The sequence below is a fragment of the Mastigoproctus giganteus genome, chromosome 13 (assembly GCF_048544385.1).
Source record: "Mastigoproctus giganteus isolate SK-2022 chromosome 13, ASM4854438v1, whole genome shotgun sequence".
Classification (NCBI taxonomy): domain Eukaryota; kingdom Metazoa; phylum Arthropoda; class Arachnida; order Uropygi; family Thelyphonidae; genus Mastigoproctus; species Mastigoproctus giganteus.
In genome coordinates, this window is record NC_143587.1 from 61,361,230 (window position 1) to 61,386,761 (window position 25,532).

Sequence of the window (25,532 nt, forward strand, 5' to 3'; positions counted from 1 at the left end):
AAAGAAAGGTGAAAACTTCTTATACATATGAATTCAGCCGTTCACTAGTTTCTGTTCAAAGTAATCTCATGAGCCGATGTTACATTATAACTATACTTAGACCTACCCTTTTGCCATTTCTTTGAGTTACATAACCATTTATCCCAACAGGTCTCTGCCTCATACCAAATACTAATGTTGTCAGGTAGTTTCTCAGCAATGTCGATATGCTTCCCAGACCTGCTAGATTCCCTAATTCGTCTCCTATTAAGTATTTGGGTCATGATGAGATGGCGACTTACATGATGTTAGTCAAGGAAACCTTCACTAACATCATGACAAATACCGCATCCCCCCCCCCCCCCCCATCATATTTCGAATACGGGTAGAAACTGTATAGAGAAGGTAGTATCAAAAAAAAAAAAAAAAAAAAAATGCAGATACGAACTTAGATAAAATTATTTTCCAAAACTTTACTGAAAAAATAATATACAAAAAAAAAAAAATTTTAAATAATCTTCCGATACAAAATTGTGATACAGAATTGTGTTACAAAAGTGAGCAAACGAACCGCTCGCTTTGTTTTTGTTGCCTGCTCGTGTTATCACAGATCACAAAACTGAACTACAGTTAGCTTGGTGAAAGGTGAGCATGATATAAATACACTATAAATACACATGATGCATAATAACCAATAGTGAATGAAGACGAAGCACTTTAGAGTCTTAATAAAATTCATGAATATTTTTTGTCTTGCGGTTTTCATCGGAAGCTAATTTTTTGAGCATTATCTTTTTAAGCAAATTTTTGAACAAATAAAGAAAACATTTTATCATTATTAGATCTTGTTTTATTAGAAAAGCACCTTGTTCATTTTAAAAGTGCCCCTTACCAATCATATTTTAATTGCCAACTATATTTTACGTTATCATCGAGACGTCATTTACAGCACAGTTCAACGGTATAATTGAATTCGGTTATAATTACTGTATGTTACAGAATGTACTCCAGCTTTATTTAAAAATGGAAGGGTTATCATAACATTATTATTTTATGGTGTAGTAAGCTCAATTATGCCGAATATGTATAAGCAGAATGTCATAAGCATAAATGACTAATAAAAATCAGGCGAAGAAAGAAGGGTTCCCCGGTGATTTACGAAAAGACAAAATCAAAATGTGTTATCACCTACGTTACAGGAATTACGTAAAATAAATATAAACTCTAACAAAAAAGAACCACACAAATTTCTCAAAATCAGATAAATGGGTAGAAATCGGTAATCAGCTGTGGTTTGTAACCGGATCTTTATGCACATATATATATATATGTGCTTAAAGTGCCTATTCTCTTCGCTATGTCGTCTGCCTGCATGTAGCAACTAGACTCTAGATCAGGGGTGGGCAACTTTTTTCGTCAGCGGGCCGAATGAAATTTTTCTATCATGATGCAGGCCGAATGAAATTTTCGCATCATGATACGGGCCGGAATAGATTGAACGATTTAATAAAAAAAATCAGAACCTAAAAAATGTTATATTACTTGAATTACCAAATTATTAATGTATTTTTAAAAAAAATATCTGAATGTCCAATTATCATTGAAAATGCGGCATTCGGCATCAGTTTTTCTTTTTTTTTAATTGGCTCATTTTATGGGCTATAAGTTATATTAAATTAAAAATTGTTAATAATTAGAAAAGGCATAAAACATAAAATATCTCGCACCAATATTATTTTTTTCAATAAGAAGTCAAACCCAAAGGAACTTCGTTCGATCGATGCTACAATAATAATTAGGAAATAACTCTTTGACGCTGCGTAGAATCACTTGGTTACTGTTGTACTGGCCGCGATACCCGATTGAACCGAATTAAGCCGAACGTTTACGGCGAGTGTAGTCAGGTATGGATTTTCTATATTTATGCATTTACCGAGGGGGCCGGATTCAACATCGTCGCGGGCCGGATGTTGCCCGCGGGCCGGCTGTTGCCCACCCCTGCTCTAGATGGACGGATTTTCATGAAAATATTATATTGAAATCTTTTTGATTTATCGAGCTGTCCCAAATTTTTAAAATCCGGACAAATAGAAATTTGGCAATTATTATTATTTTATTTTATTATTTTTATTTATTTTTTCCACATATCACATGGGTTATCCACATAACATGTATTGCTAAAGCAGTAGATATTAGGCTTGTTGCCGTGCACTGGTTATAGGAATAAATAAGCGGTGTGGCGGATGCGAAGACACGAAATGTTTACTAAATATATGCATATTTAGTAAACTGGTAACAAAAATCCAGAAACGTGAAATATGTGTAATATTTCAATTATTATTCAAATCCAGAAGGAAATAAGTAAAATTCAGAAATATACAGAAAACCAACAGACACAGGAACTATTATAAAGTTTAATTCTAATCACCTCATGAATATAAAAATAGGCATTCTTAAAAGTTAAATTCTCAGAGCTTGTAGGCTATGTAAAGATCAGTCACTTTATAGAGAAATCAACAACGGAATTTCTAGGGTTGCGCTTGGGTATGAGGCGTCCTTATCTGTAAACTGCATGTATTCTTTAGTCGATTTGCCTGTTTGTTGGATGAAAAACTAAAGTTTCCGGAAGAAAAAGCCGATAAAAATTCTTCGCATCATTGATGAAATTTGAACCCAGGCTGTTTGCTCCTTGTGTGGGTAGGACCATCATTATATCCACTGTGCTATCTACGAGGACACCTCGCTCCTAAACTTGCATTTTCGGTCGCAGTTGCGTCTGTTTATGAATGTCCAAGAACCCGCCCCCCAGTTTAAAGAGATTATAGGAACTAAAACTTAGAAAATAATAATAATAACATTATTATTATGATTTTTATTATTATTTCTCCTGATGGGGATTTGTTTTTCCCATTCTGTGACGGGTACTGGTACCAAGTGCACAGGACGGTTTTTATATCAGCTATTATTGTTATTTTTTGAGGAACTCTTTCGCTATCCGACAGGTGTTCAGGATTGCGACTTTTTGGAGTTCCTTGTAGGTGTTCTCTAGGAAGTCTAGTGCTGCTAGGTTTTTGTATAGACTCATTGGCACTATGCCGGTGGTTGACACGGTGATCGGGATGATCGTTACTTGTTTCATATGCCACATTTCCTTGACCTCCTGTCTCAGGTCTGTGTACTTCTTGATATTTTCTTCATAGGTTTTCTGGAGGTTGCCAGTATTCTGTAGGTTGCCACTGTGCACTTTGTTCTCATTAATCGATGTGCCGATCAGATAGGTGGCTTTTTCCTTTTTGTCAACGACGGTTATGTGCGCTGTGTAGTGCGGGGTCATCCCCTCTGTTATTAAAGTGCGGTCTGAGTACAGCTTGTGGGTTGGGATCAATAGAATTTGTACAGCCTAAAGTTCGTACTTGTAATACGGTACACCTTCTTTGATCAACTGGTATTTCCTCGCTAGCTTCTGATAAGCGTATTATCCTGGCGACCTGGTCGAGTGTGCTTCGTTTGGCTGTCACACTGCATCCTGCAGTGATGATTTGGATCGTTTCAGAGGCCAGATGGCATTGTCGACATGTGTTATTTGTCACTCCTGGTTCCTTGGCGATGTATTTTTCTGTAATCCGTGGTGTTGATTAGTTCGTCATGGATGGAGAGCATGAATCCTTCAGTCTCAGGAAAGAGCATCCCGCTCTTGAGCCATGCACTAAAAGCCATTTTATCTATGTAGTCTTGATGGAGGTCTTTGTAGTGTTTGACATGGAGTGCCTTTTTTGTCCATCTTTCTATCTTTGTTTCTTCCGTCTGGGCGGAAGGGGTCTCCTCGCTTAGGTTGAGTCAGGTTATATTTTGGGGAAGGTGTTTGTCTGTTTGTATTAAAAAATACCATAGCACTTTGTTCTCATTATTCTCCATAACTTTTTCTGGATTGTGGTCCCACCAGTTTTTGATAAATGGTAAATAACATTTTTTGCAAATGATCCTATGTATCATGGTGGACACTGTAGGTATGTTGTGTTCTTTTTTTTTATTACTTAATTAATTCATAAATTAACGCTATTTAATTTACGTATTAATTTGCTTAATTGATAAATCTTTCTTTTATAAATCTTCTCTAAAGATGTTCAATAAAGATGTTCAATCGTTTCATCGGATTCCTTACAAAGCCTGCACTTGCTGTCATTCTGAGTCTTGTCAATCTTAGCCTTTATTGCGTAGTGCTTGTCCTTCGTCTGCTGATATGAGGCCTGCAGTTTCTTTTTTAAATATCTTCTGTTTTTTTAACCACTGTCGTGTCTTTGCGCAATTAACTTTTTCTTCAATGGTACTAATACATCGGCCATGCAGTAATTTGTTATGCCACTTTTCTCTTCGAGTCACCAGCTGCTGTTTTTTTTATAATCCTCCTTTGTTTCATTTGCCTTCAATATGCTTTCTTTGCTGACTTCATTTAGGACTCCTGACATACTCCTCTAATGATCGCTTCTCTTCTATAGATCGTTGTTCAGCATTCCTCGTTCACCTTCACAGCGTGGGAGTTATAGCCTATCCACATCAATATGTGGGTGAATACTTTGATGGTATTCCCACCACTGAGTTTCGATTTCAGGATATTCCTCGCCCGGCCGCCGTAGCCTAGTGGGCAGGCGCGCGGGTGCATAAGTACACGTGCCTTGAGTAACCGGGGGTTCAAGCCCGTGACTGCTGAATACGGTGCTGTTTCTTGTATTCTGTCTATCTTGTGAACTCCTCTGACCGATTGGTCGTCCCGGAGTATAAACGGAAGTTTTATTTTTTTTTTTTTTCTGATGTATTCCATGCTAATTCGGCTCTTAAGTTCTGTATGTCTGACGTTATCTTCTTTAAGAATCCCAGTTACTTGTAGGCTTTGTCTGGTGTGAGGCCCCTAATATCATTATAATCAGGAATTTTGATTCCTTCTGTGCATGTGAATTTTCCTCTATTGATTGCTAAAGTTGTACATTTATCCAACCCTAACTCCATTGCATTATCAGAGCTGTAGAACAGAACACTATTAAGTAGTGATTAAATTTCAGGTGGTGACTTTACATACAGTTTCAAATCATCCATATAAAGAAGTTTTGGAAAAAATTTTGTTGATGTTTCCGATGTTTGATACCAGTGGCCTCTTCTCAGAATTACTGATAGTGGTATCATTGATATTATAAATAATAATGGTGAGAACGAATCGCTGTTAAAAATACCCCCTTCGGATGTTGACATTGACTGCTACTTCACCATTTGCTATCAGTCGTGTCTAGTGGCGTAACTAGGATGAGGCAGGTGGGGCACATGCCCTGGGCGCCTAATTTAGGGGACGCAAAAATAATGCAAAAATTCCAAAAGTACAGTTTTCAAGGGGCGCCATTTTTTTTATTTGTCCGGTCGCCATCAACCCTAGTTACGCCACTAGCCTTGCCATCCACAAATACATTGCCTTCTTTATAATTTTTTTGAATATTTTTACTAATTCCAATTATTTTCAAGCAGTTTAGAATCCAGTTATGTGGAAGTGAATCAAAAGCCTTCTTATAGTCGATCCAAGCAACGTGCAAATTAGTTTTTCTTCCCATGCAGTTCTCCAGAATCATTTTGTCAATTAGAAGGTGGTCTTTTGTGCCTCTTGTGTTTCGTTTGTTTCCTTTCTGTTCGATTGAATTATTATTATTTATGTTTTCCGTGCGTTTTTCTATTCGTTAAAGGTTCGAATTATGCTAGTTTTTAAATATTCGACAAGGCAGCCGTTATCTTTGTTGTGGCACGTGCTTAAACGCATACCGATAATCATACCTCTTTTGAAGTCCGTTAGATCCTGTCCGTTCCCCATTGTCTGTGAACAGATTTGGGCACTAGTCGTATCACACGACTTTATAGAGCTTTTTTGCAAACGTCAATCTATTCGATTTATATATTTTTAAAGGGTGGTTGCATAGACCTTAAATTTTTATGGATCCATTAATATTGGTTTATATTGATGAATGCGGCCACGTATATTTTCGTCCTGTTTTATTTATTTTCTGTATAGGTAAATATACTTATAGAGCCGGACGCGTAACTATACCTGAAGTGCCTCTCCCACATTCCTCCATCTTAATTCACACAAACCTATGCGTGCTCTTCAATGAACTCTGTTCCTCTTCCCCCTAGTCGGCCCTCCGTCGATAACGTGGCTTTCGTATAATTTATTTATATTGATGGTCAAGTTTGCTCATTTACTGTGTAGAACCTGAGATAGGCTGACCTCATTTATATAAAAAAGGTAAGGTTATCGAAATAACTATAACATTAGTTAATTCAATAACCTTTCCAATTTTTTTTTTTTTCAAAAACCGAAACTGTTATTATTATTATTATTATTATTATTAGACGAACTATTATTATTAGACACGTTAATGTGCAGTTGTAGGAAACAATGAAAGATCGGAAATTTGATTATTATTATTATTATTATTATTAGCCATATGGTGGAAGCCTGAGGCTTATGCTGCACCAGCCAAAAAAAAAAAAAAAATTCTGAATTACCCTGAGAGAGAGAGAAGTAGAAGGGAATCACCAAGAAAGATGATATCCAGCTCAGGGACCCTGGGTGTGCCAAGCCCATACTCACCAGATGTGAGCCCCTGGGGATAAAAACGACAACTTCCCCAGGTGAGGCTCGAACTCACAACCTCGGCATCACTCACAGATACTGTCTTATAAGTACCGCGCGGTCACCAATTGCGCCACTGGGGAACCTATCCGAATTTGTGTTTCTGCTTCAAGCTGCAATCATTGAAAACACGTGAAATGCCCTCGATCTTGAGCTTCTTTATTGCATTTTCTCTGGTTCAGCTGCTTCTCAGTTAGATCTACTGCGTCCTACTTTCCATGCCTTGTCGGCTGCTACTAGATAGAAGTTCCTTCCACTTCAACAGATCTGCTTATTTTTACTGACAGTCAGTAAAAATGCATAAGGTGATCCTTAAAAAATATTAAGATGTTTACAAGATTTTAAAAGAATATATATTATTATTTTACATTTTGTATTCATCGTCATGAAATCGCTTTATATTTTGATTCTTTTTGAGGTTATAGCCTCATTTTCATTTCCTTGCCGAATTCTCAGATCGTCTGCAGAATGTCCCTAGGTATTCTTAATTTACAGGCCTCACTATATCATATCAAACACATTAAAATGCCCCTGCGTTAAATCTAACTTTTTGTTTTTAAAGAAATTCGAAAGCGTTTCTATAAATTTTGTATTGAAGTTACTTACACAAACTTATTCTCAGCGCTAACAGTTGCAATATGAATTTTGACGTTGTTAATTTTACTAAGAGAAAAAAACAAAAAAAAAAACAAAGAAAGAATTCACCTTAGAAATCTGTATTTAAAACTACTTTTATCAATTTATAGCCTATTTTTATCGTTATCGTTGTCCCTAGGAACAGTGTCTAATGGAAAAGATGGTCCTGGTTCTTCTTTCGTGTTCTAGGTTTTCGAATCTAATAAACTGAAGAGATCATAAATATTGGAGCCATCTACAAAATTATTACAGTGACCTTTAAAAATATGCTTAGAGTTCAGTCATTTTGCTTGCATGCTGAACTATGATGCTTTCTATCAATCTTCCTGTTGGCTTTCCTTAGTAGATTGTGTTTTCTTCAAAACATTTTTGCAAAGGTACTGGTTTGTATCATGTAGTCGACGAATTTTTGGTGGTAACCTAGACTCAATTGTTGGAAATCTGGTTCTGATATAGTTAAATAAATAAATAAATTTTCTGTTTATACTCCTTGATGGCTGCACTGTCAGAGAAGTTCACAAGACAGAGAGAGAGAATACAAGAAACAGCATCGTATTTAGCAGTAACGGGCTTGTAGCCCAGGCACTCAAAGCATGCACCCTCGGGCCTGACCACCCGGCTACGGCGGTCTTCAAAATGTTTATACTCTGCAACGACCACACGGTCAGAGGAGTTCATAGCATAGAGAGAATACAAGAAACAGCACCGTATTTAGCAGTCACGGGCTGAACCCCGTGTCACTCGAAGAGATGCACCCCCGCGCCAGACCACTCACGGCTACGGCAGCCTTCTTTTAATTAGTTTGTCGGTTTTTACAATATTTTGTTCTCTTGATTTTAAAGCATATGACAAAAAAGAAAAAAAATTCCTATCCCAATACAAAAATTAATCTCTTCGCCATTCCAATTTTATTTTTGGAAAAGCGGTGGATATATTCGCCACACTGCTTTTGCCGATCTTGGATTAGGTAAGTGGTATCAAGCTCCAAAGTAACTAAGGGTATATATAATGCATCAATATACACTTAAGTTAGTTATAAACCAGTTATACAAATATATTAACAAAAATCAGTAGCTTTCGGGACGCGTGTCCCTTGTCGAACGCGTCCCGAAAGCTACTGATTTTTGTTAATATATTTGTATAACTGGTTTATAACTAACTTAAGTGTATATTAAACTATGGACCCCAGTACTCCAGGCCCATTCGTTACTATAATGCGTCAGTTTATCGTGTCTCTGCAGGTATTCTTCGATAAGTTTGCTGCTTGCTGGAAGAAAAACTCAATTTTTGGAGAATAAAAACCGTGCATTTCTCTACTGAGACCGACTAACTCAGCCAAGTTTTGAAAAAAGCCCTAAAAGTTCCTCATCATTGACGAGATTTGAACTCAGATATTTTCCACCTGGTGTGGGAGGATGGTGATTATAACCACTGTTCTAACCGTGAGGGCTTGCCGATCTTAATTAAAGCAGACGCGTTCAAGCTTGAATCATTTTCTTATCATATTGTGTTCTTTTTTTTATTACTTAATTAATTCATAAATTAACGCTATTTAATTTACGTATTAATTTTCTTAATTGATAAATCTTTCTTTTATAAATTAAAATAATTTTATAATCCCCTATCAGTTTTTATATATTCTAGATAAGCTACTGAATTGGATAATGTAGCATTGCCTGTGCTCTAGCTGATCCTGAATTATCAACGTACTGGACTGATACCTGAGATAACAAATACATATTTCAAAATAAGGTGCGCAAATTATATGAATATAATAAGTCACTTCGCCCAAACATTGGGTATTAACTGATCAATAACTAATTATTGACTAATTAAAAGGCATTTTTTTAAAAATAAAATTTCGTTTATTTTTATTATTTAAGGGAGAGAGAAAAATACAGTACTTACGTTTCCCTCGACGATCTTTGATTTCTGCACAGACGGCTCTTTTGGATACAAATACGGCGTTGTTACCTTGACATGGAACGCCTTCACGTCGTATGAATCACTGTTCCTGGGTTTAGTCCATATCTATCGCACTGTTTTGGGACAGCGACTGCTTTAGATGGTATAACTCTTGCCAGCTATCGTTACATAACGTGACGTAAAACTCGGGACGTTTTCTTTTCTTTCCCTTGTATGACAACACGCGACCAACGTAAGTTTGTTGGCCGTACGCGGCTGCGGATATCGCTACATGTTAGGCATACCTGGCATTAAAAAGTATTTGTAACGTGCTAAAGAAAATAGCTATATGATATAAAAAGTATTGCATTTTAAACTTTAAAAAATAAATCCATTTGATGGAAGGCATATTTTTATTAACTAAATAATAACTGAGATAACTAATTATTTTACAGTTCATCTTTTCAGCCTTCAACTCATGTACGGTACTACGTACTGTAGGTTCTAATAATACCTTTCGTGTTTGGGGGTCTTCATCAAAAAAAGAAAAAAGTTAACTGGCAGGGATTTAGGCGAATGGTTTTATTGTACTCCTATTTTATCTTATACAAAAATGTTTTTGTATAAGATTTTAAACTGGGTTTTAAATTAAAAAAAAATATATTTCAGGGAAATAAAGATTTATTTGACAAGAACATACTTTTATTAACAAAATTATAATTATTTAAAAATAACTATATTTAGTTATAACTATAAAACTGACAGGAAACACAGTCCAGTGCACAGTAAATCGAGCTTGCTAACAATCTCGTTCTCGTTTTAATTACATAAAAATCCCCATAGTTTGTAATAATTTTCAAGCTGTTCAGATTGCTTGAAAATCATTCATGGAAACGTGAATGATGTCCATTGTAACGTAGAAAAACCCATGTTCGAATATTTTCTGTGGTCTTTGTTTCGATTCATCTTTTCCCGCATCATCATCATCAAATATTTTCGTGCGGGTTCCTCCAAGGCAGCAACATCGATTCTGCAACTCAAATAAGCTAAATGCTGTATTATGAATAAATAAATCTTCTGTTTATACTCCGGGACGACTAAATGAGTTCACAAGATACACAGAATACAAGAAACAGCACCGTATGCACCGTATGTAGCAGTAACGGGATTGAACCCGGTCACTCAAGGCACGTGTACTTATGCACTCAAGGCACGTGTACTTATGCACCCGCGCGCTGACCACTCGGCTACGGCGGCCGATGTATAGCTAATTGTATTAACCTAAACTTTCAGGCTTTCATTACATCACAGGATAGGTACATCATGTCCCCTATAACTACACCGATAACCAGAACAGCATCACAAAGACTTTGCATTAATATATAAGACTGATCACGGAAAAACAGTCCATTATTCATTGCTTTATCTTTCTGGACAAATTGCATTTTATAAATTTATCGAATTGTATAAAAGCTGTAAAATTTGATTTTTGCCTAAATCGAATAACTGATATATTTGCCAAGTTTAATTGCCACTTTAACACTTTAATTTTTTGTTTGTTTGTTAATATTGTGTACACTGAATGATAGCTGAATTATGACCTTATACCGTGTTGACCACCGCTATTCGCCTAGGCATTGAATCCACTAGATGTTTGAAGACGTCCGTAGGAATCTGCAGCCACTGCCTGCAAGACTTTCCACAATGTCAGAATAGATGACGTTTCCGTGTCTATACGCCTCACTTCCTGTTCCAAATCCCACAGGTGTTCAATTGGATTATGGTCACGCAAATATGGAGGCTAATCAAGATGGGTGATATCTTCATTGTGTTCCTCTAACCCAGAGGTTCCCAAACTTTCTCGGTTCACGGCGCCCTTAGTGTCCCAGTAATTTTTTCACGGCACCCCTAGGCCAAAAGAAATACCTAACACAGTGGTTTTCGACGTTTTAATATATACCTATATAAAAATTTTATTCTTTATATAGTGGTACTAAATAAAGATCAATTATAGATCACCACAAAATTAAAAAGATACGATACAATGGATACCGTACACCTTTTTTATAATGAAATAAATGTATAAATTAAAATAATAATAATAACTTTAAGTAACTTAAACCGAAATTACACGGCTCCCCAAGAAGTTGTTGCGGCACCCCGATTGAAAACCACTGCTCTAACCACTTATGCATAGTGCGGGTTTGATGACACGGCGCATTATCATATTGGAAGATCCCGTTTCTGTCCCGAAAAAAATGCAACATGGCAGGGTGCACATGGTCTCCTAAGAGCTGTCAGTAGACCTAGTTTAGATCTAGGTTGGAGAGTAGTGCTTGAGTTGTGAGGTTGTGTTTTCGCGTAGTCGCGGATAATCAATTGCATAATCGTATTCGATTGTCTTGGTTGTTGTTATAGCGTTTTCCGTATACAGTATTGTGTAAAACCTCTGAGTGTACGGTATTTATTTGAATATAAATACTTTGTCTGCTGAAACAGCGATTGTTTCGACGGAAACGGATGTTACAGGTAAAACATTGTTTGTTTTAGGCATAAAGTTGTATATTTGCTGTATTCAAGTGGAACTTGTGTTGCGATTTAATATGGGACTGAAGAAGTGCTATATTAAGTATTGGTGTTGTACAGGTATAGTACGTTGTTCGAGTATGAATAGATTTGTGCCATATAACTTTTGCAGATACTCGATAGGTAATTAAAAATGGAAAAATTATCTTTAAGAAAAGCAGTAGGATCGGTGGAAGGGAGTGGATTTTCGCCCCCCCCACACACACTTCTGTTAAAAAAATTTCACGTGTTACAGTAGAGGCTGGTAAGCGAACGAATGTTATTAAGCAAACTCAGGGAAGAGTGCTACGGGTTGTTCCTACTAGAATTGAATAGGGATCAGCTACAGGGAATACTAGTCAAGCAATGAAATTGCAAGACTCTCCTGTTGAGAAATGTGATCAGGGTTCTCAAGTTGAAAGTTTAGAGCAGGCAGAGGTGTCATTTGAGGTATTAAGCGATTTATTTGATAAAATGTAGGTAGAAGTTAAGACGATGGAGGGTAGTCAGGTACTTACTCCTGGGGAAAATAATAGTATTGAAGTAGAAAGAGAGAGAAATATTTTGAACGAAGGAGGTGAGGAGAATATGCAAAATGCAGCTGATGATCCGGCTGCAGTATTGAATAATGTTGAGTCAGTAGGTGATTTAAAGCAGGATGATATTAGTGCTAAAGTTAGTAATATACTGGCAAATAGTTTTAATGATCAGAGAGGTAGATAGGCGAGTACTTCTTATTATGAAATTATTACTAAATTAAAAAAGCAAGTATTATTATTATTATTATTATAGTAGTTAAATATACTACCAAAGAACGGAATAAGATAGCTAAAACGGTATCTAATTATTAGGGTTCGGATTTTTATGACCTTAAAAATGTCAAAACATGATGAAAATATGTCATTAAATTTAACCAAATATGACCTTAAATATTACTAAATAATTTACCTTTATGTACTGTAAAAATGATATTTACTTTTTTTATTCTTTTAAAGTTGTACGAAGACTTGTTATACAAATTTCTAACAAGTAATATAATGAAAATATCACAATTTGCAAGTTTTTTTTGTTTTTTTTTTTGAAATATAAACATTAAAATATATTTTTTTAAACATACAAAAGCCCAAATGTATAGGCTAAGGTACTAGGCTACGAACACTTAAGTTGCTAAGTACTTTCCATCGCATTGCGATACCTGTATCCACTACAAATGTTTTGGAGTTAATCTCCTTCTGTCATCTGCTAATATTCGCTAGTAAGCAGAGAAGGACCTCTCAACATCACAAGGGGTGATCGGGGAAAAATTAAAGGCCTTAATGACATCGGGAGCTAGAGGAAGTCCTTCAACGGCCGTATCCTCTAAAACTTGGGAAATTTTGCATATGCGAAAAGCACACCAAAAGAACCTCGTGAGGTATAGAAATGATGAAGGAAACAACACCGACACAACAGCGGAAACAAAACGGTACAGAGGGACTTTATTCAAAAATAGCAACATAGCACTGGCTGCCATGATACAGATGCATCACTACGAAAGGTGAATCTAGCAACAGTTGCACGATTAGTTTTATCCAAAACCTTTGATGGAAGGAGATACGATTTAGATGGTTCATCTGAATCAAGCTTTCTAACAATAAAATATAGCTATATATAGAGGCCACCGTAGCCTAGTGGTCAGGCGCGCGGGTGCATAAGTACACGTGCCTTGAGTGACCGGGGTTCTAGCCCGTGACTGCTGAATACGGTGCTGTTTCATGTATTCTGGCTATCTTGGAACTCCTCTGACCGTTTGGTCGTCCCGGAGTATAAATAGAAAATTTATTTTATTTTTATATCCTTCCCAATCCGTGGTTTCATCAGCTGAACCCCACACACAGCTGCTTCCAGTATCTTCACGAATATTGTTTGACATGAAAGTAATAAGTAAAAAAATAAATTAAAATATTATTTAATAAAATCAGTGAGAGCTTACCGATTTATAGCAGTCCTCAAGGTAATTTTTCCGTAAAGTTGATTCGTCAGTAATTTTTCGGCAGCAGTATTTTTCCAAGAAGCTTTTGAAGACCGGATTGTTCACTTTGTTCCAAGGAATGTTTGCGCAACCATTGCTTGGCATAAATCGGCAAAGAATGGATCTGGTGTTTTTTGGTTATCTGCAGTAAGCAGGTGCTGTGTAGTACGCACCCCTGAAATTCTCCTTCTCCTTACGTTCGCTTCATGCAAAGCAGTAACGCTATGCTGTTGTAATTGGGATACTTTCGCTCACGGAACCTTAAAAATGTATTTATATATTTATTTAAGATTATTTATAAAAATTATTATTATTTTCCGATTTATATGAAAAAATTAAATATACATGAGCATTAAATTTGGAATGTCCATATATTAAGCATCCAAAAATAAAAATTATGATAGATCTGTTACCAGGTAATTAATTAATTTACTTAATTAAATAAACTAAATGCAACAAGGCATAATATTTAAGAGTTTAAGATTCCATATAATATCGGTGTATGTACACCACAGATAACTCTTAAAGAACAACTACGATAGTAGTGTGAAAGGCATCATTTCGTCTGTATCTCATATTGTGCTTTTCCTTCAAAACGAGTTGCCCATGTATTGCGCTACAGCGAATAAGTAACGCTTCACTAATAGAGAAGACTGTTGTTACTTGTCTTACCACCATCCACCGATGAAAAGCCAACTAGCTTTGAAACGGTGCCGTCTGGGTGATGGTATTCACTGAAAATAAGTAAGTATTGTTATGGCCGTCATTCAGTGTAGCCACGTGTTCTGGAGCTCCTGAATGTTGAGTTATTTTAATGTGTTTAAAGTGTTTTCTTCCACTGAAAAAGTGTACCAGCTAAAAGAACTTCGCAAGAGGACTACGTGGGTAAAAATTTTTGTTATTACGAGGGTTATCTTGTCTGCACTCTCTCGTCATTTACCTAATCCCTTTAGGCTTAGCATTCTGCTAACGCTTTGCTGTAGCCACACGCGCATTGTTCACAGTTAGGCCTAGTGGATATTGCTGTGTATACGATACGTACATAAATTTTTGAATTGATGATCTGTCCGGTAATAATGGCTTGCATCTTCCTCAGGTAATGTTTTATTTTATTTGATTTCTTGGCTGATTTTATCAATACGATAAATACTTCCAATTTCCGACTATACGACAAAAGCAGTTGGCTTTTAAATTTGACGGCCACAAATAACACCGTTAAAGCTATAGAAACTCGAAGATCAGCCCTTGTGTAATTGTCACGCAGAAATCGGCTTAGAAGAGCAACGAAAACTGAACTCAGTGTTTTAAGTTTTTCTCGGGGAATAAGCAACCTTTTTCAATAACTGAAGATGAAGAGAACAGAGACATGCCTGATCTGCAAGAATCAGGTAAAAAATACGCTTTTCTGTATAAGCTGCAAAATGGAATATTGTCTCAAATGTGCCTCAGTGGCGCATAGTACATTTAAGAAAATGAAGCAAGAAAAAAAAAAAAAAGAATGGATTTGTGCAGGCTGTTCTGCAACAGAGACAAACCGAACCGAGAAAATATCTGAAAAGAAACGAAAAGAAGCGCTCTCTAAGATTATTTATGAATTATCAGATAACGAAGTCTCTTTTGAGGATTCAGAGATAGAAACCCTTGGACCCAAACTCACTCTACAAGACAACAACTGTACAGACACTCAACAGTCAATTAAAAAAATTTGTTCAGAGCAAAGCTCGTCAATAAGCCGAAGCAACACAAAGCATTACGACTTGGAATCCCATATAGTTAGGTTACAAAACAGACTAGATACGGTCATTACCAACCAGGACCTTTTAAAACAGCAAATCCGGACGATATTAACAACTCAGCAAGAACTCATAATGAGCTCTGAAAAAGAAAAACAACGGAACGAAAAACTCAGCGAACAAGTTACCACAATTTATAATTTGATGCGTACGTCAAGGAACAAACACGCTTCAATTTGCAACCTGCACGAAATGAAACTTAACTCAAAAGGGATAGACGCAGTCAATAGCAGGCAATCTGAACATAGCAACATGAACGAAAATTCTGATATGAATAACATGGCCAGTATACAACTTTTGTCGCGAGATGTGCCATCTGATGTAATTTCAAAGAATCGCAATACCGCTAAGTCGATCCTCCCTACGGATACTCTCAATAACTGTCATAACGAAACACCCAAGTTAATCAGTTGCAAAACACCAGGGTGTATCAGGGGTGAGATAAGTTTTTCGTCGCAAAGCTTGTTGCAACCGTCGTGTACCAAAGACAAATTAACTGTTTCTCAGGCACGGAGCACTAATAATGCAACGATCCAAACTGATATCTCTTTGCCAGGAATAGTGTCAACGTCTGCACTGTCCATACAGGAAAATCCAAGGCCTGAAACCCAGAATGAGTCAATAAGCAAGTCTGTAGCAGATGAGTTGCAAAGAAATTTCATACCTGTGTTTATAGATAAACTGATGTCTGCTCTTAACGATCTGTATACTAATATGCAAATCAAAACCGGATGCTTCAAAATTCATAAGTTTTCCAAACAAAATGAACCAGTTAACAGAATCAACACTCAATGCACCACCAAATCCGCAGAGTTAGATATTTTGACCTCACACGATCCCGCTGAATTGGAATGTTGCCTAAATACTCAGGTAGCCAATCACCTTTCAGAGGAATCTCATTTCCCTAATGTAGCATGCAGCGAAGTCCCAGTCACGAATTCGGGTCAAGAAGCTGAACAGAGGTGTGATCCACAAGTGGCAGCCCACCAAATTAGCACCCCACCTTCAAAATTGACCTCAGTTTTACCATCTGTGCTGCTGTCTGAAAGCAGCCATTGCTCACCTGTCATGAACAAACAATCTTGGGCAAAAATCGCTGCTACCCGTTCTGTTTCATCTCAATTAGCAGCTAATCAGAACCCTCATTTCCCCAGGTCACCCTTTCAAATTAAGAGTCACCCTGCCAATATCAAGGAAAAGGGTCAGATTAGGATTGGTACCTCCACGTCCTCTATTCTGAGATCGATGAGCAAGCCTTCCACCTCCCAGCACAGAAGTCTTTTTATTTCCCGACTGGGGCCACTGACAACTGCTGAGGAAATTGAGACTGCAATAAGTAAAGAACTGCATACCAAAGTATCTGCAAATTTACTCAAGAAAACGCAAAATTATTCGTCCTTTAGAGTAGTTTGCGAAAGTCGGGCATTCAGAACAGTTGCATCAACATCTGTATGGCCAGTTGGCACTCTAATCAGGCCTTTTTATGAATCGAAAGACCCAAAACCATCCAATGCAACTTCATCTTATGACCAAAACCGAAAGATGACACAACTCTCCCCTGCATGACTAACTAATTGTGAAACAACACTAGTGTCTCTCGACTGTCGAAAACCACCGCACCACACATCCAGCTCCAATCACTATCTTGCCCCAGCTACTGCTAATAAACATACCGATGTAATACCACATAACCCTGCTTTTCAATCACTTTCAATTAACAGTATAATTTCCATCAGGCCTAATCTGTTGAGGTGTTCCAAAGCATCTACAAAGCGATCAGCACTTATGAAAATTCCCTTTCAACTCACCCTTAGAGTTTTCTACCAAAATGTCCGGAGCCTCCGAAATAAGCTTGAAACTCTCGAACAACTCTTGTTGTCCAATAGCATGGATGTAATTTGTCTATCAGAAACATGGCTTGAACCTGACCAAGAGTCAATAGCCTATGCTGCGGCCGCTGGTTTTTCATCGTTCTTCACATCAAGATCTCAATCTAGAGGCGGCGGTGTTGCCATCTTCGTCAAGGATTCCAACCTGAAATTGGTGCACGTCACATCTAGCAACTCCTTATTTTATGAAGCAATACTCGTGACTGTGAAGTTTAATGCCTGTTTAATTGATTTAGTGGCAATCTACATTCCCCCAGCTCCAGATACTGCAACAATTGACGATGCTACTAGCTGGATAATGAGTAAGTTACACCCTCCTGCTACGCACATTCTCTGCGGCGACTTTAACCTTCCACCTCACCTGAGCCCTCTCCTTCAACGACTAATGAACAATCTCTCTCCATCAAACTTCACGATTATCAATGAGGAGCCAACGAGAGGCGCCAATCGCCTTGACTTGATTCTATGTTCTGGAATTTGCAGAGTCGACATTCCACCAGAAACGTCCTTCAATTCAGATCACGACCCAATTGCATTACTTCTTGTTCTGCCTATGCCCAGCTTCAATTTCCGTAATACTGTTGAAAAGAAAATCATATTTTCTCCGAATTTTCTGGATCCAAAAAAGTGCCTCGAGGCAGCGCAGTCTATTCCATGGCATGTGCTTGATGGATGTGACCCAATCCTCGCAGTTGACCTAATCATAAGATGGATAAATACAGTCACCCTCTATGCATCAGCCAAAACTGTACACATTTCTCCAAGAACTAGAGCTTGGTGGACCAAAGATCTAGCGCGCAGTTTCCACAACAAGCAGTACCTTCACAGGCAGTGGAAAATCTCTGGCACAACCCAAGATCGAATCCTATACTCCAGAGCAAGAGCTATGTTCAACAGACTCAAGGCATCAGCAATAAAGAGATACACCGATACTACCTTGTCTAAAGGAAAAGCGCCATACTCATCAAGACAGTTGCATTAATTCAAATCTTGATCTAGATAACTGGATGAACTACATTTCAAGATTCAAAACCAAGTCCGCTTCTGCCGAAATCCCTCTCCAAAACTCTCAATTTGCTGCTACTGATGACCTCTCCATAATTTCCATCACAAGACAGCAACTGATATATGCAATTAACTCCCTGCGTCCATCTAGTACCGCAGGCTGTGATAAGATACCTCATTTCATGATTAAATGCCTTAGCCCCTATATCCTAGATGCATTACTCTCAATCTACAACTCAGTTCTTTCCACACGAGTTTTCCCTGCTCAGTGGAATGAATACTCTGTGAGGCCACTACCTAAGGTTAAAGCACCAACAAGCCTAAAAGATTTCAGACCAATCTCAACTTCTTCCACCCTCCTGAAACTTCTAGAAAAGGCACTTCTTCCAGCATTAAACAAACAGCTGATGCCACAGAAGCTGAAACAGTTCCATTTCGCAGTCGAAAATAGATCCACCATAACAAACCTCATGGCCGCACAGATATCAATTCTTCAAACCTTCGAAAATAAATCTGAATTAGCTATAGTGTACGCCGATATTGAAGCTACTTTTGACAGTCTAGACGTCACAGCCCTTCTCAGTCTTCTACAATTCTTCTTCAGGATTAATGGAGACCTTCTAGCTTTCCTCACCGCCTTATTGAAGAATAGAAGTGTCCACCTCACTTTGAAGAAGACCCACTTTACAAGAAAAATCAATGCAGGAGTCCCACAAGGTGGTGTCCTGTCTGGCCTTCTTTTCTCAGCCATTCTGATTCCTTTTATGCGTCTTCGTGATGATGCTATAATATATGCCGACGATATAAAGTTTCTGACCTTAATCCCACCGTCTGCAGACCCAATGGCAATTACGTCTTCCATCACAGAGAATTTGACCGACCTTTCAACTTACTTGAAGATGTTTGAATTAAACCTTAACCCTTCAAAATCTGCAATAATGATATACTCATTGAAACACCAACCAACAATAATTCAACCTTCAGTTTTAGGTACTCTCATCCCAGTAGTTACCTGCCATAAGGATCTCGGTATCTATTTTGATCCGAAGCTGAAATTTAATGTTCACACGGAATACCTCCGGAAGCGATTTAACACCCTACGCTGGAGAGCGAAACAACACCTACTTCATTCTAATGATGCCGCAACCACTACCAGATATCTTCAAGCCACTGTTTATCCGGCTATTTTATATGCAGCTGAGATCTGGGCATCTGCGTCGCCCTCTCTTCAAAAACCGGTGTTCTCGTGTGAATACTGGACCCTGAAATGGGCCACAAATAAGCATCGCCGACCCCCTCAATTGAGAACAACTGACATGGCTGAGCAGCTAAATGTACCCAGGCTTCCGAGGTTAATTGACAGCAGGCGTTTAATGACCTCAGTAAAAATGTACACAGGAGTGATAAACGCCCCAAACATCTGGGATTTCTGTCAGTGGCACAATCCTCCGCCATCCTTGTGGTCAGAGCCCACACTAACCTTCAAATACAACCGGCTGAAACTGTGTAGTCGGTTCTTACCTGCCCAGGCACTCCCCAAAATTCAGGCACTGCTCCGTCTTGGAGTCGACCTACAAAAAATGGCTACCGACTACAAATACCGTCACATGCTCCTCGAGTGGATTACATCGGTGGAACTGGGATAACTTCCTCCATATGACGTTCAGTCCTCATATTTTCATTATTATAATTTCATTTTTACATGTTTAATTTGTGTAACTAATAATTTCCATGTAATGGTAAAAAAATGTTTTGCCAATTAATCTCAATATTATAATGTAAAACTCCTGGCCATGTCGCCGTGATGAGTATTATTGTATCTAGTACATGTCCTGTACTTATCAGCAATAAAGAATTTATTTATTTATTCGAGGTAGTGCAATACGTGGGCAACTCGTTGTGAAGGAAGAGCACAATATGAGATACAGACGAAATGATGCCTTTCACGCTACTATCGTAGTTGTTCTTTAAGAGTTATCTATGGTGTATCTACACCGATATTATATATATTAATTAATTTCCGTACCTCTTCATTGCACGCGTTGCAATATATAATTTTTCCATCCGTTTGGTAAGTGTCTTTAGACTCTTCTACAAAGGAAATCCATTTTTTAAAAAGCTCAATTTTGGCTTCATTTCTCCAACAGCTGCAGTTTCTACTGTATAAAATAAGTTGAACGAATAATTCGTTGAGCTCAGTAATAAGGCGAAACTACTGTAAAGTTTTAAATTATAGCTAAATTGACACTACGGTGTCGTTGTGATTGACTAAAGAACCAATCAAAATAACTTTGGGATTTAGCCGCTCGTGCCCGCCCACGCTGGAATGTGAAATGATTAAATGTAAATTCCCACGGTTTTTTAGAAATATATTTTAAATTAATTTGATAAATAATTTGTCGATTATCGTAAGACGAAATATGAAAGTTTTATGTCAACAAGTATAAAATAAGCTATTAAATATGGTACTTCATATATTTTTTGAAATTATGACCTAATGTGTAAAATATGATGATATATGGAATTATAAACACGCTTCTTTACGATCCTCAGACCATGTAACATGGACACACTAAGTTTCATGCCTTTATGTAAACGAAAAATGAATATGATAATACATAAAAATCCGAACCCTACTAATTATATATTAGATAAATGGATTGATATGGAGACTGTAGCGACGGCATTGATAATTGATAACGAAAGATTGAAGGCAAAAGTGGAGGAGTTAGAAGCTAGGGTTAATCTATTTGACAATCTTGTGATGGGGCAACCCTTGCAAAACCAGGTGGTGAATTAGTTACCGGCTTATGCTGATAAAGTTCAACAAGGTTTACCTACAGATAGGGTTGGCGGACAAAACTTTACGAAAAATGACCCGAAACAGGTTCAGAAACCGTCTATAATTAGAAGCGGAACTAGACAGAATGTGGTAATATTGAGAGCTGCTGAAACTTCTGAATATCAAACTAGTCAAGATGTAAAGGACGTAGTGGCAAATACGTTAAACAGCGATTTTAAAAAAGTTAAAATACGTAATATGAGGGGAATAAGGAACAAGGGAGTTTTGTTGGAAACCAATGATAAGAATGACATGCATAAAATAGCAGCTTCAGATTCTTTTGCAACATTGGGATTAAAATATGACAAACCAAAAATGAATAATCCTACAATTCTGGTGTACGACGTAGCAAAGGATATGAGTAAAGAAGATATTATACAAGACATGTATTGTAAAAACTTACACGATTTTGATTATTCGGAAGAGGAAGTGAAACAGGAAATAGTTTTTAGATTTAATACTGGTAATAAAAATAACGCTACCAATTGAGTTATTGGACTTTCACCGAATATGATTAGGTGTTTAGAAAGCCCGGATAGAATTTATTTAGGATTTTCAGCTTATAAATTCCGGCGTTTTACAGTAGTTAATAAATGCTTTAAATGTCTTGGATATGGACATGCATCACAATTCTTCACACGTAAAACTGTAACATGTGGCCACTGTGCGGAGGGTGGCCACGTATATGCAGATTGTATTAATAAAGACAGTGATCCTAAATGTATTAACTGTAAGCGACGTAATAAAAAATTACAATCATGCAGTACAGGAATGCCCAGAGTATCTGAGAGCTGTGGAATTAGCAAAAGTAAGAATCATTGATGATGAGTAATACAACTACAACTTGGATATTACTAGAGCCAATTTGGTGAGAAGTAGTCAAATAAAAGTTATGCAATTAAATGCTCAAAGGTCACGTACAAAGGGTACTAGGAAAGTTTTGCAATACAGCTTTGTTTATTTAATTTTTTCAAAGTAATTTCCTCTACATTCAATACACCTCTCCATCCTCCGAAACCAATCTTTAAACCAGTTCTGCCAAGTTTCACTAGGGAGTAAAGCACACTCGTTGTCCCAAGCCCATAGAAGGTCCTCATCACTGGAAAACCGCCTCCCTTTTAGCTTCATTTTCACATGAGGGAACAGTGCAAAGTCGCAGGGAGCAAGGTCTGGTCTGTAGGGAGGGTGCTCGAGAAGTTTCAGTCCTGTCTTGATCAAATATTCGGTGCAGGCTTTGGCGCGGTGAGCTGGAGCATTTTCGTGATGGAGGTACCAGGTGTCCATTCTTGACTTTGGCCGCAGGTTCTTCATAGATCCAATGACTTTAGGCAGGCATTGTTCAGTATACCACTTAGCTGTGACTGTCTTCTGCGTGTCCAAAACGACACGTTCCACAATTCCACTCGATTTGAAAAATACAGCTATCATTTTCTTCTTTACAGATCGGGATTTTCTGATAATTACGGGTGTGTCGTCATCATCAAAGACCCAAACTTTGTTTTGAGCCTTGGTCGGCAGATCGTAATAGTACAGCCAAGTCTCGTCACCTGTCACGATGTTGTTCACATACCGAGATTGTCCCTTATCAAACTTTTTTAACATCTCCCGGCACCAAGTCACACGTCATGTCATCTGCACTTCAGTCAGTTGATGCGGCACCCAGAGAGAACAAAGTTTCTTCACGTGCAAATGATCTTGCAGAATCGAACGAATTGCTGGTGCATTTAGGCCCAAAGTATCCTCCATCTGTTGGTAGGTCACTCGCCTGTTTTCGTCAAGCATTTTCCTCACAGTAGTAACGTTTTCCTCCGTAACTGACGTTCGTGGCCTTCCCGGCCTCTCAGAATCCTCCAGAGTGAAATTTCCCCTTTGGAATTCCCTATACCACCTGAATATCGTTGTACGATGTGGACAATCATCATCTAGTGCAAGAGTCATTTCTTCTAAGCACTGGTCTATGGTTAAACCACGCACGAAATTATACTGCAAAACTGTCCTTATCTCATTTCGTGACCACGATGCCATCGCAAGCACTTTACACTCTCACTACTAATGAATAACTGAGCCCATCGACTTGGCGCGGCGGCTACTATGCACGTATGAACATGTCTCAATATGCAGCAACAAGCAGCTTCCTGTGATTCATTGTTGCGTCATATTGCAAAACTTTCCTAGTACCCTTTGTACAGTGGCCGATGAAGTACGAATAATTGAAGTACGAACTCAGTATAGTTATGATATCGTCTCTCTGCAAGAACCGTTTTATGTGACTCTGGTACAGGGTATTCGGTCTAAAGTAGCTGGATATCCAGAAATATCAAGAATTGTGCAATTTTCGGACTGTCAGCCAAAATCTGCTATTATAGTGTTTAATAATGATATCAATTTAACTGTTATATCAGGTTTATGTACTCAAAATGCAACGTGTGTTATAATAGCTGTAGAGCATATATCTTTTTACATAATTTCATTATATTGTCCTCCATCTCAGGATATTACCTGTTCTATTGATTATCTGGAAAGGGTTTTTATGGTATTTGGCAATACAAATCTAATCATCACTTTGGATTCTAATGCAAAATCTATTCTCTGGCATAGTAATCAGGGTGATATTCGTGGAAGATTGTTAGAAGAATTTGTAATTTCACATAACTTGACTGTACATAATCAACCAGGAAGGCCTTGTACTTTTTCTAATTTAAATGGGGAATCCAACATTAATTTGACTGTCTCTTCTGTGGGAATCCAGAGTAAAATCTTGGACTGGGATGTTAAGGACAATTACACTAATAACGATCATCGTGCAATTCATTTCCTTGTTAATTTCTTATATAGAGAGAACCAATACAGATGTGCAGCGAACTTAAGAAGATTTCCGTATAGAAAGATCGACTGGGATAGATTTAAAAAAATCATAATGGCAGGACTATTTTACACGAGAGGTAACAGAATTTAACGTATTTAATGCTCAGGAAATTAGTATATATGTTCAGAATTCAATTTATCGCGCTATGGTATATGTAACCAGGAGGAAAAAGTTAAAAAGGAATGTTGTTGTGCCATGGTGGTCAGCTGAATTTTCCAATCATAGGCGAGAAGTTTTTAGAGCCAGAAAAAATTACCAGCGTAACAGAGGTGGGGAAGAGAGTGAAGTACAGCTATTGAAGGAAACATATAGAGTTAAAAGGAGACAATACTGTATTATAAATTGATTATGGATAGTAAATTAAAGGCTTGGAAAAATTTGGTATCAACCACAGATAACACAGACCCGTGGGGTTCTGTGTTATCTGTTCTACTTTACAAAATCTGTAAAAATAAAATAATGGCAGGAAATATTTTTAATACAGTAATTAGTGGAAATAATGAGACAATAAACTGGATCTCTACAGTGGGAGCTATAGTTGATAAGTTATTTCCTGAGGATAATTAAAGAAATGATATTATATTACAAGTTGATATTCGACGAGAAAATGATGAGTACAGCGCTACGGAGTTGTTTACTGCTGAAGAACTAAGCAGTAAGTGTCCCGGACTAGACTTGGTTGAAAATGTAGCTATAGTCAAGATGTATGGTCTGTTTCCAGATGTTCTTCTAAACATGTATAACAAATGTCTTTTGGAGGGTGTTTTTCCAGAAATATGGAAGTCTGCTTTGTTAAAGATATTAAGGAAACCAGGAAAAGAGGTGACCGATCCCAGAGCATACAGACCTATATCCTTGCTGGCAAATTTGGGTAAACTGTATGAGCGACTATTGCTGATTCGAATACAACAAATGGTGGATTTAGAAAATACAAATCAGTATGGATTTCAAAAGGGCAGATCTACAGAGGATGCTGTAAATGATTTGATAGAATAATTTGATAAAAGATTTGATAGAATAAATGTGTTATGGCAGTATTTATCGATCTCGAGGGCGCGTTCGATTCCCTGTGGTGGGAAAGTGTTTTAGGTGTCCTTAGGAAGCTTGAATGCACTTCCCAGCTATACCAACTTGTTAAGAACTACTTTTCAAATCGGAGTATTCAAGTTAAAGCACAACATCTGTCATACAGTAGGAGGATATATAAAGGCTGTCCCCAAGGATCGGTTTTGGGTCCAACTTTTCGGAACTTAGTATTGGATGACTGGCTCTCTCGGAATCATGCACACTGCCACAAGATAGCGTATGCGGACGATTTGGTTGTTTGTATCACAGGCAGATCTAGGAAGATTTTGGAAGAAGTAGTTGCGC

The 25,532-nt window shown here is 37.7% G+C and overlaps 1 protein-coding gene and 1 non-coding gene across 2 annotated transcripts in view; both read right to left on the reverse strand.

The window, feature by feature from the left end:
* LOC150076109 (lipoma-preferred partner-like) overlaps nucleotides 1-9,306 on the reverse strand; it is a 76,704-nt gene extending 67,398 nt beyond the window's left edge. Inside the window, exon 1 of the mRNA XM_090387467.1 lies at nucleotides 9,194-9,306. The gene's annotated coding sequence lies outside the window, so the exon portion shown is untranslated. The remainder of the gene's footprint in view (nucleotides 1-9,193) is intronic.
* On the reverse strand, nucleotides 6,641-6,732 carry TRNAI-UAU (transfer RNA isoleucine (anticodon UAU)). Its single transcript is given in 2 exon segments — nucleotides 6,641-6,676; nucleotides 6,695-6,732. It is a non-coding gene; the product is annotated as a tRNA-Ile (tRNA).
* Nucleotides 9,307-25,532: the final 16,226 nt, after the last annotated feature.